Source organism: Cynocephalus volans, chromosome 3 (genome assembly GCF_027409185.1).
Source record: "Cynocephalus volans isolate mCynVol1 chromosome 3, mCynVol1.pri, whole genome shotgun sequence".
Taxonomy (NCBI): domain Eukaryota; kingdom Metazoa; phylum Chordata; class Mammalia; order Dermoptera; family Cynocephalidae; genus Cynocephalus; species Cynocephalus volans.
Genome location: NC_084462.1, coordinates 53,217,998 through 53,231,035, shown reverse-complemented (window position 1 = coordinate 53,231,035; position 13,038 = coordinate 53,217,998). Strand labels below are relative to the sequence as shown.

The 13,038-nt window shown below is 38.8% G+C and overlaps 1 protein-coding gene across 5 annotated transcripts in view; it reads right to left on the bottom strand.

The window, feature by feature from the left end:
* The window catches only part of AGBL1 (AGBL carboxypeptidase 1), an 866,292-nt gene that overhangs the window by 457,775 nt on the left and 395,479 nt on the right, over positions 1 to 13,038 (bottom strand). The gene's annotated exons all lie outside the window — the stretch shown is intronic.

Below are 13,038 nucleotides of genomic sequence, written 5' to 3'. Positions count from 1 at the left end.
TTACACATCCATCATGCTGTTTCATGCCCCCTTGCTTTCCCTCCTGCTATGGTCACCATCTAATTAATCCTTCTCTTGACTTTACTTTGATGACACTAATCCAAAATACAACTCAGGTATCATGCCTTAGAGGAAGTTTTCCTAACGCAGGCTGAGCAAAATATTCCTCTTGGTATCCCTGTAGTATGTATGTATGATGTATGTAGTATGTATGATCCCAGATCATAGCACATATGATCCATGCCAAATTACATTGAAATCATTCTTGTGCATGTGTAATTTTCTAGCATACTGTAACTTCTTAAGGGTTATATTTTTGTACTCATATAACCATAGTGCTAGGCAAAGAGCCTAGAAAGAGTAATGCTGAATACAATTCTATCAGACTGAATAGAACAGAAGTGAATTCAGTGAGGGTGGTGATACTGTCATCATCCAGACTTCATAGAGGAAGAGACTGAGGTTCAGAGGAGTTACAGAGCACATCAGTCACAGACCTGGAGCCCATGAGTGGTGGAGCTGTGGTTGGAATTCAAGTCCTCTTATTCCAAAGTCTGTGTTGTTTTAATATTGCAGGTGCCTCTGAGCAGCAGGGTATTTCAATATCTCTGTATTTGCATGATTTCATTTTAATCATGAAGTCACTTAACCAGTTTGCAATCAGTTTCCTTATCTATAACTCAGTGATAAAAACAGTAAGGCTAAATACCAGCTGCCAAAATAAAAATGGAAACTGCAAATCCTCATGTTAGACTTGTTCTAGAATATTAGTGGTGTCATGCAGACAAATAAAAAGTATCTCCTTGTAGAAAAATTCACCCCAACTTATCAAAGTTTTAAAAAAAAAAAACATATATCCAAAAGCAAAAATTTCCCCAGCTAACCAGATACCTCATGACTCTGGCTCTGTGAATGGCAAGTCTTCCAGTGGATGCAAAACAAAGAGGAACCTGTTGTAACTGAGCAGAGGGGCTGCAAATGGATTCATCAGAGGAAATTGCTGAAATGCCTACAGGTGCAAGAAGTCCCATATGTTCCTTCTACTCACTGATTCATTGGGGAAAAAATTAAGTTCTCAAAGTGAAGACAGCCTGCACCCACTCCCCAGATGATGAAAGAGCAAGGGGGATACCCACACTCCAGCTGCATCTGGAGTAACTTCTCAAGTGTAAAGAAGACAGACAGTGAGATAAGGAAGGAGGCTGGGACAGCTCAGTGGGATGTCATAGCTGCCTTGGGGGGGCAATGGGTCCTCAGGAGTGCCTTACACTGAGCTGTTCGAGAAATTCTGAGGCAATTTGAGTGTAAAACCCTGGGTACTCCAGGATGCCGTTACCCAGTCATCCATTGAAGAGAATGATTCCATGTTGTTCTTTATTTGCTTTTCTACTTTTAGTCTGTGATCTTTCTTTTTAAATATATTACTTAGATCACTGATCAGAAAATACCACCCAACTCCTTTCAACTTTCAAAAGGAGAGAACAGAACTGAGGTTACCAGAGGTGGGAAAGGGGGTTGAGGGGTAAGGGAGAAATTGGTAAATGGCCACAAAGAACAATTACACTGTATAATGTTGAATATGTTAATTATCCTGATTTGAACATCATATATTGCACACAGGTATTGATATTCAATTCTGTACCCCATAGATATGTACAATCAACTATGTTACAATACACATAAATAATTTTTAAAAAGAAAAGAAAATACGACCAAACTATCAAGAGGGTTTCCAAAGGCAGATAGAATTTCTCTAGTTTCCTTGACATCCTTAAAATTGGCACATGCTTTCTGCTGAATGAATATGTCTTAATAATCTAGATCAGAAGTCAGCAAACTTTTTCTTTAAAGAGCCAAATAGTAAATATCTTAGGCTTTGCAAGCCTGATCATCTCTCACAAGTACTCAACTCTGCTGTTGTAGAGAGAAAGCAGCCATAGATGATACATAGTGAATGAACAGGGCTGTGTTCCCAAAATAGACCACAGTCCATATTTGGCTTACAGATCATGGTTTGATGACCCCTGATCTAGACCCCAACAGGCCAGATAGGAGGTAATATATCCCAGTGTCTGTACCATTGCTCCTTCTGGTTAAATTGTCAGCTTCAAATTACTTGCTTATTTTTACTGCTTCTAGCTCGTTCATGAAAGTGCAGGAAAAAAATGACAAGTCTCTAATAGCAAAAAAATGACAAGTAAGATGATATATGTGGAAACACTCTGAGAAAGCTTACAAATATAGGGCATTATTATTAGCACAAACAGATTCAACCAGATTTGACTGGAGTTCATTCACTCACACTGTTCATTGTCCAAGCATTTTTTTAAGTGTATATCAGAGAATAGGCACTGTGCAAGACCTGGAGATACAGACAAATAGAAGTCCCGTTCTTAAAAAGATTCTAGTCTACTACAAAACAGTAAGGGCAGCCTAGCGCCATGGGCCCAACACTGTAGCCAGGTAAAATTTTAGACTATCCCAAATGTATTTTCCTTTTTTGGCCTTTCTCATCAGAAAGATGAATATTTGATATAAGGGAAATTTCTGCTACAAAGGAAGAGTAAAGCCCTCTCAATGCTTGAGAGAGAAGTTCAAGTAAGATGAATGTTCCCCCATCACTGGAATAGGCCTGGCAGAGAGGGATGATGAGTTGTGCAGTTGTTTGAAGAAAGGAGGGCATGGATGTAGGGAGGAGAGGAAAAGAGGGAAGGAGAAGAAGGGAGGAGGAAAGGAAGGGGACATGTCAGAAATCCAAAGCAAAGAAACAAGAGGCTCTGGTACAAATCACGTGTATGGCGCTGCAGATGGTGCTGGGTTGGGGAGGTACCTTTGTGACCCTGTAGATCTTATCTTAGGTCTGTGTCTGAGTCTTATTTCTCCATATTATCTTATCATTGTGATCCCTCAGTCTTGAACTGACCTATTTCCCTGGCTCAGTCCATGGCTGGATTTACAAAACCGAAGCTGGGTCAGCTCCTAATGAGAAGTGAACATAGCTTGGGAGCTGAAACTGGACTTCACATTTTGGCAGCAAGCTTGGGGATGGAAAGACAGGGAAATGCTTTCCAACTGGTGTGGATTGCTTGACTGCTGGATTACAACACAGAACATATATCTTCGGGTGACTTCCCAGCTGCAGAATCCTGACTGCAATTAGAAACTCATATGTCTAGTCATTTTATCATTTTTATATATTTAAGAGCCCAAGTGTTCACTCTAGCAGGCTGCAGCTGGGTTGCTGTCAACTCCCAGCTGTTGTTTAGCTGAAACACCACAACTAAAATTGTGGGCCAATATAACCAGAAACCAAATGGAGGAATGGGTACAAAAGTTCAGGACTAATTAATGATGTTTAGTGCTTTTATTGTTTGTTTCATCCAGGTGAAACCCACTCATTTAGAAGAAAGCAAAGGAGGGTAACTTTAAACCCATCCAGACACTTTTGAGTACCTTTTATATAAAACAGACTTGCCCTGCAAACCAGTTATCTCTCAATTATTTAGGTCTAACACATGGCATTACATTAGGCAGACTTCTGGTTTTCCCTTTCCAAGGGTAACCAGTTCAAAGACTTAATTACAAATAAATAGGTTTTTCTGCTTAGAAGAAGGATGAATTCAATATTCAAAATTTGGGGTAGTGCTGTTGTACAACTGCAGGAAAAATAATATTAATCATGCATTCGAGCCCTTTATAGATGAGATGGAGGGGCTCCTTAAATGTATTGGGCTTGCCATCTGGCACGGGTCTGAGCCTCCTTGCCAACTGAGCCTTCATTTCCCTTTCAATTTAAGCTACTTTCCTTTAAATAAAAAAAAAAAACTCAGGGGGCCTTTTCAAATTTTAATCTCATTTTATTACTAAGTGTACCTGGGTTTCTAAGAACTGTCTGTATAAGACCCATGTTCTTCATTGATCCAGTCCAGTACAAAGATGTTCTCAATGAGTCAATAATATCACATCACTTATTAATTATTATTTTTGCCATCATTCTACACACTGGCAATACAGTCAACTGTACTTTCAGCACCACAATGTTAGGACTTCACTTTCTCTTCCATGGGGCTGGGGAGCAACTGTCTTTGGAGAAAGAAAGTTCCTTTCTCCAGCAAAGAGTTACAATAGGAAAAGAGAAGATTTCAGGTGAACTGAGCTTGATTCTGAATAAATGTTGAACCTTCTGGTCATGACCTTTCCACCTTTTCATTTCTGATTATAGAATGCCCTCTGGTGCCAGTTCAAGAAGGTCAGGGAATACTGAAGTTCAGAGTAATAAAGAGCTGGCTGACCCAAGGGCTAGCAGAGTGGTTAGAACCACAGAGCACTGGACAACTACATATCCTGGCCAATTTCATAGAAAGCGTGTGCAGTACTCTTTCCCTCCTATGGTCTGAGATAAAATGAAGACAAGTAGCCAGCATGTTACTTACAAAGGAGAACATGGAAAGCTATGCAAAGAGGGCTGGCATTCAAGACTTCAGCTGGGAGGAGGTGGGGCAAGATGGTAGACTAGAGGTGCCCAATCTGTGATCCTCCCACAGAAGGGAACCAGAGCAAGGAATGGACAGCTATTCACAGGGAACAGCATAGGTGGGAGAGTGTGGGAGGGCAGCAGAAGCCTGGTGAGGATCCTGTGAAACAAGAAAACCAAGCAGGGTGGTGTAGAAAGGAGAGAAAGAAGTATATAGCTTCAGCCACTGCCATGTCTCCAACACCAGTAACAGCACAGGAGGAATTCTCCTTTTTGGTAAAAAAGAATCAGCTTGGCCACAAGCACTTTCCAGCAGTAACCCTCCTTATTCTCCTGCCCCAGCCAAACCCCACCACCACCGTGGTTGCCTGTTCCATTGTCTAGTCCAAGAGCTGTGGTTTCTCCTCTCACAGAAGTTTGTACTGTGCAGTGCGCACCACAGCATGGCCCACACTGCCTGCATGGCCCTGGCTACTCATGCAACCAAACTTCTCATCTGCCCAAACAGCCCCGCCTGCCTGTGCAGCCCCAGCCACCACCACCACCTGTGTGGCCCCAAATGTCCAGCCACCCATGCAGCCCCAATCACCCAGCTGCCCGTGCACTGCCACCCACCCAGCAGCCCACACATCCCCACCAGTGTACGTGGGCTTGGCAGTCCAGCCAGCTACACAGCCAAAGCCACAGACACAGTAGCCAGTACCCCCTGAAACTACTGAGCCTACCCAGAACTACTGAGTCTACTCAGAATAACAGAGTCTATCCAGAACTACTGAGAATACTGAATCTACCCAGAACCAAAATTAAACACCGCACTCAATGGCAATATAAAACAAATCTATGGAAGGGAGTCCCTCTCCTTAAAAGCTACCCCAGAGTACTAGAAGAAGCAACCACTCCACCAGATGACCAGACATAAATGTAGGGATACAAGAAATACAAAAAAAAAAAAATGACGCCACCAAAAGAATACTGTAATTCTCAAATACTATAAATCCCAAACAACAGAAAAACCTTAAAATGTCTGAAAAGGAATTTTTAGCAACAATCTTAAAGAAACTCAGTGTGATACAAGAAGACTCAGATAGGGGACACAATTAAATGAGGAAAACAATGCAGGATATGAAGGAGGAAATTTACAAAGAGATAAATATTGTAAAAAAGAATGTAGCAGAACTTCTGGAACTGAAAGACTCATTCAACAAAATAAAAACTACAGGAGAGAGTATAAGCAGCAGGCTAGAGCAAGTGGAAGAAAGAATTTCTGATCTTCAATATAATCTTTCTGAAATAACCCAAGTAATCAAAAAAAAAAAAAAAGGCAAAAAGAATTTAAAAAATAAAGACAATCTAAGAGAGCCAGCAGATCACCTTAAGCACACAAACATCCAAATCATGGGTGATTCAGAGGGTGAGAAGAAAGGAAAAGGCATTGAAAACAAATCCCATAAAATAATAGTGGAAAACATCCCAGGTATTAGTAGAGATATGGACTTCCATATCTAACAGGCTCAAAAATCCTGATATAGATTCAATCCAGAAAAGTCTTCTCCAAGACACAGTGTAATCAAGTTGTCAAAAGTCAAAGACAGAATCCTAAAAACAGCAAGACTAAAGTGTCAAGTCACCTATAAGGGAGTCCCCATCAGACTAACAACAGACTTCTCAGCAGAAACCGTACAGGCTGGAAGAAGAAAACTGCCAGCCAAGAAGACTATACCCAGCAAAGCTATCCTTTAGAAGTGAAGAGAAAGTTGTGTATTTTCCAGACAAACAAAAGTTTCAGGGGTTCACTACCACATGAACAGCTCTACAAGAAATCACTGAGGAAGTCCTGTACCTGTAACCCAGAAAACAATAATCACCACCATTAATACACCAGAAAGAACAACTCCACAGGTAGAGCAGATATGCAAAAGAGAAAGGGAAAGAAACTATACCATACCACCTAAATAAACCAACAAACACCAAAGACAAACAATAAAAGGGACAGAAATGAACAAAAGATATTTAAAACAACCATTCTAAAAGCAATTAAAGGCCAGGAGTAAGAAAATACCTTTCAATAACAACCCTAAATGTAAATAAATTGAATTCCCCACTGAAAAGACATAGACTGCATGAATGGATTAAAAAGCTTGACCTAACTACATGCTGCCTATAGCGAACCCACCTAACCTGTAAATACTCACACAGAATAATAGTGAAGGGATGGAAAAATATATACAGCACACAAATGGAAACCAAAAATGAGCAAGTAGCTTTTCTTATATCAGATGAATAGACTTTAAACCAATAATTATAAAAAGAGACAAAGAAGGTCATTATGTAAGGATAAAGAGATCTATCCATCAGGAAGAAATAACAATCATAAAAATATATGCTCATAACATCAGAGCACTCAAAAATACAAAGCAAACACTATTAGACCTAAATACAGAGATAGAGCCCATAAAGTAATAGTTGCGGACTTCAACATCCCATATCTACTTCAGACAGATCAACTAGGCAAAAAGTCAACAGAAATACACAGGATTTAAACTATACTTTGGGCTGATTGGACTTGGAGATATCTACACAACACTTCATCCAACAACTACAGAATATACATTCTCATCACCACATGGAATGCTGTCCAAGATAGAGTACATGTTAGGTGACAAATCAAGTATCAATAAATTTTTTATAATTGAAATAATTTTAAGTCTTACCAGACCAAAATAGATTAAAACTACAAATTCACAATAAGCAAAACTTTGTAAGTCATGCAAACACATAGAAATTAAACAACATGCTACTAAACAACCTATAAGAAATTAAACAGGAAATCAAAAAAAATTCTTGAAAATAATGATAATAAAGACACATCATACCAAACCCATGGAACACTGCAAAAGCAGTACTAAGAAGGAAGTCTATTGCAATAAATGCTTATATCAAAAGAATAGAAAGACTTCAAATAAACAACCTAAGGTTCAACATCAAAGAGCCATAAAAATAGGAACAATTCAATCCCAAAATTAGTAGACAGAAAGAAATAATTAAGATCAGAGCAGAGCTCAATGAAATAGAGACCAAAAATACAATACTAAAGATGAACTAAACAAAAAGTTGTTTTTTTGAGAAGATAAAGAAAATATACAAACGATTAGCCAGACAAACTAAAAAAAGGAGAAGGCTCAAATAACAAAATCAGACATGAGAAAGGAGATATCACAACCAATACCACAGAAATGCAAAGAATCAATAGAGACTATTATGAACAACTATATGCCAAGAAATTTAAAATGTAGAGGAAATCAATAAATTTCTGGACACATACAAACTACCAAGACTGAACCAGAAATAAATAGAAAACCTGAGCAGATCAACAATGAGTAACAAGATTGAAGGAGTAATCACAAGTCATCCAACAAAGAAAAGTCCAGTACTGATTGGTTTCACTGCTGAATTCTATCAAACCTTTGGAGGAATTGATATCATGGAGGCCATTCTTCCAAACTTTCTATTTAGAAAGCATCACCCTGATACCCAAATCAGACAAAGATACAACAAAAAAGGAAAACTACAGATCAATATACTTTATGAACAGAGACACAAAAATCCTTGACAAAATATTAGCAAGTAGAATACAGCAGCACATTAAACAGATTATACATTGTGTTCAAGTGGGATTCATCCCAGGGATGCAAGGATGGCTCAACATACACAAATCAATAAGTATGATATATCACATCAACAAAATCAAGGACAAAAACCTCATAATCATGTCAATAGACACAGAAAAAAACATTTAACAAAATTCAACACCCCTTCATGATAAAGACTCGCAACAAATTACACATAGAAGGAAAGTATCTCAACATAATAAAGGCCATATATGAAAAATCGCCACCAATATCATCCTGGATGGGGAAAAGCTGAAAGTTTTCTTTAAGAATAGGAACAAGACAAGGATGCCCACTCTCACCACCACTATTTAATGTAGTATTGGGAAAAGTTGCCAAAGCAATCAGGCAAGAGAAAGAAAGAAAGGGCATCCAAACTGGAAAAGACAAAGATAAATTGTTCCTGTTTGCAGATGACATGATCTTACATACAGAAAACTCTAAAGACTCTACCAAAAAACTCTTAGAGATGATAAACAAATTCAGTAATATTCTAGGATACAAAATCAATAAACAATAATCAGTAATGTTTTTATACTCCAACAAAGACCTAGCAGAAAAAGTCAAGAAATCAAACCCATTTACAATAACTACCAAAAAATAAAATACCTAGGAATCAGTTTAACCAAGGACATGAAAGATCTCTATAATGAGAACTACAAATCACTGCTGAAAGAAATTAAAGAGGACACGAAAAGATGCAAAGACATTCCACTTTCATAGATTGGAAGAAATAACTTTGTGAAAATCTCCATACTACTCAGATTAAATGTGATTAAATGTGATTCCCATCAAAATATCAATGACATTCTTCACAGAAACAGGAAAAAACAATCCTAACATTCATATGGAACAATAAAAGACCCCAAATAATATAGCAATACTGAGTAAAAAATAAATAAAGCTGGAGGCATTACACATTCTGATATCAAATTATACTACAAAGCTACAGTAACCATAACTGCATTGTACTGACATAAAAACAGACACTCGGACCAATGGAATAGAATAGAGAACCTGGAAATCAACCCATACACTTGGAGCCAATTGATCTTCAACAAAAGCACCAAGAACAAACGTTGGGGAAAGAACAGCCTCTTCAGTAAAAAGTGCTGGGAAAATTAGATATCCACATGTAGAGGAATGAAACTAGACACATACCTCTCATCACATATCAAAATCAACTCAAAGTGGATTAAGGACTTAAATATAAGACCTGAAACTATAAAACTCCTAGAGGAAAACCTAGGGGAAGCACTTCAGGATTATAGGACTGGGCAAAGACTTTATGAATATTACCCCAAAAGAACAGCCAGCAAAAGAAACAACAAACAAATGAGATTATATCAAACTAAAAACTGTCTGCACAGCAAAGGAAACAACAAAATTAAAAGACAACCTACAGAATGGAAGAAAATATTTGCAAACTATTAACCCAACAAGGGATTAGTATCCAGAATATACAAGGAACTGAAACACCTCAACAGTGAGAAAACAAGCAGCCCAGTTAAAAAATGGGCAAAGGAAGTCATACAAGTGGCCAACAGACACATGAAAAAATGCTCAACATCACTCAACATTAGGGAAATGCAAATCCAAACCACTTTGACATATCATCTCACCCCACTTAGACTGGCTATTATAAAAAAAGAAAGAGAATAGCAAATGCTGATGCTAAGAAAGGGGAACCCTTCTACACACTGTTGGTGGGACTGTAAATTAGTTCAACCATTATGGAAAACAGTATGGAGGTTTGTCAAACAACTACAGACAGAACTGCCGTACAACCCAGAAATCCCATTACTGTGTATATACCCAAAGGAATGGAAATCATCATGTCAAAGGGACACCTGCACTCCCATGCTCAGTGCAGCTCTATTTACAATAGGCAAGTTATGGAACCAACCTAAATGTACATCAATGGATAACTGGATAAGGAAAATGTGGCATATACACACAATGGAATACTCCATAAGAAAAAAAAAGAAAAAAGAATGAATTCAGCCGTCATGGCAACATGAATGGATTGGAGAAAATTATGCTAAGTGAAATAAGCCAGCACAGAAAGAGAAATACCAGATGTCCTCATTCATGGGGGGGGGGCGAGGGAGGGAGGGAGGGAGGGGGAGGGAGGGAGGGGGAGGGAGGGAGGGAGGGAGGGAGGGGGAGGGAGGGAGGGAGGGAGGGAAGAAGGAAACCAAGAAATTGGTTAATAGACACAAAGAATGATTATTTATTATAATGGTGGATAAGTTAATTATTCTGATCTGACCATCCCATATAATATGTAAGTATTGATAGTCAACTCTGTACCCCACAAATATGCATAATCAATTAAGTTTCAATAAAACTTAAAAAAGAAAAGAAAACTGGACTACATATAATTCTACTTTGACCCTTAGAGTGATGGTTAATTTCATGTGACAACTTGGCTAAGCCACAGTATCCAGGCATTTGGTTAAACAGCAGTCCAAATGTTTCTGTGCAGGTATCTTTTTTAGATGAAATTAACATTAAAATCAGTAGACTTTGAGTAAAGGAGTTTCCCTACATAATGTGGGGAGGGGTCATCTATTCATTTGAAGGCTTTAGGAGAAAACAGTCTGAGGTCCCCAAGGAAGAGGGAATCCTGCCTCTGGACTGTTTTCAGACTGAAGCTGTAACCTCACCTCTTCCGGGATCTCTAGTCTGCCAGCCACTTTGCAGATTTTGGATTTTCCTGCCTCCATAATCACATCTATTCCTTCCCAGGAAGAGCAGGCTGGTAGCTGGGAGGCACTGAGCTGCAGCCCTCATGTGCAGCCTGCTCAGTGACTTCCCAGCTATGGAACCTTGGGCATGCTGAATCTCCAGAATGTGGTAAGCCAACCTACCAGCTGCCAGCATGCTTCTGCTTAGTGACTAGCTGACTGCTTGAAAGAAGACCCAACAAAGAGTAGCTTAAGAAAGTATGCTTCTTTTCCTCCCATACCACGATGTCTGGACATAGGCAAATGCTATATGAAGTCAGCAACATGATATCAGGGCTGACACCACTGCAAAAGTTCTTCAGTCTTCTTGGTCACAAGATGGCTGCTACAGTTCATGCCATCGTATGTGTATTCAAGGCAAAAGGAAGCAGTGAAGGCAGGCATCATCTATCTGTTTTATTAAAAGCGCAGAAGCCTTCTCAGGAAAAAAATTTAAAAAGACTCCAGCTGGGAAGTAGTCCATTAGATAAAGGTATGTTCAAAGGTCATCAGGAATCAGGGTGCAGAGATTCAAGCTGAATAAAAGTGCATAGGCCAGAGTAGGATAAATATAGACAGGCACAGTTAAGACCTAAATGTCCATGAGCAGGGAGACATAAGGAGGGAGAGAGCATTTGGACCCCAAAAGACACATGGAGATCAATTGTATTGACCAATATCTTACTTATAGGAATGAGGTGGAGAAAATAAAATTATAATAAAATGTCTGTGTAATATGAAAAAGGTATTCTGATAGATTTCAAGTTCTTTACTCCTAACAGCTATATACATGTGTATATATGTGTGTGTGTATATATACATATATATATATATATATATATATATATATATAATTCATGCAGGAAATAGCTGTTGCATGCCTGCTCTGGCAAACAGACTGTGCCAGGGGCCTGGGTTCCAAAGCTGAATGAGACCAATCTCCCTACCCTGCCAGTGAGGCAAAATACACATGGCCCTAGTACAATGTGACAACAATTTTGATGATGTCATTAACAAAACAGAAAACACAAGTAGGGAATAATGATTTTTGCTTAAGTAAGGGATTGGCAGGGTGGGATGAGTAAGAGAAGGTTTTAGAGGAGGGGTAACATATCCTGGGCCTAGAAGACCATGGAAGTAGAAGGGAAAATGAGGAAAAGGCACACTGGGCAAAAAGGACAGCATAAGCCAAGGAACAGAGAGCTAAAAATCCACAGTGTTAATCAGGAATCATGAATAATTATAGGTGCCCTTTTGAAGGACTCATAATGTGCCAGACATCACACTAAGAGCTTCAGCATACTTTATCATTATTTAACGTTTAGCACAAAATAGTCAGGCAGCCATTATATAATTATCTCCAGATTGAAGACAAGAAAACAAAGGTGTACAGAGGTTAAGCTTCTTGACTAAGGTCCACTTTGCTAGTAAATAGAATAACTTAAATTTGAACCCAGGTACATGTGATGCCAGTGCTCAGCCTCTTAGCTGCTATGCCATTCTGTCTTCCTGAAGATCTAATGTATGGATTTGGAAAAGAAGAGGAAAAGGAAAAGACGAAATGAAGTCAAGGTTTGTGAAGAGCTTTAGGTGTGATTCTAAAGTTTAAAACTTTAGACCGAGATTTGCCAAGGGTAGTTCTACAGACCACCTGCATTAGAATCACTTGGGGAGGCTGGGGAAGGGGAGTTAATATGTGTATTTCCAGGCCTCCCTCAAATCTCCCGAATCATAACCTATGGGAAGAAGTCTGGGAATTTATATTTGAACAAACAAGAGTAAGGGATCTGAGAGAAAGTTTGAGAAACACTAGTTTTGGTCAGCACTTCCCCCACCTGAGGATATACAAAACCACCCAGAACCTTGTTAAATATAAAGTCCTAGGGTTCAGACTCTTTAGTAGGTCTGATCTGTGCTGAGAAATAGTCACATTAAACCTATGGATTAATGAACATCATATAAGGGAGTAGTGCATTCCTGTCAGCGTTTTAAAATCAAAACAAAATATCCTCCAGTGGAAAGACAATGGAAAACCAGAGGTAAAAAACACAGTTGGCTAATAAGTTAATATTAGAATCTAAGTAAGAGATGGTGAAAACCGAAACCAAGTAAGAGTGGAAATTAAAGAAGGGTATTAAAGAAGGAAAATCACTGAGATTTGATAATT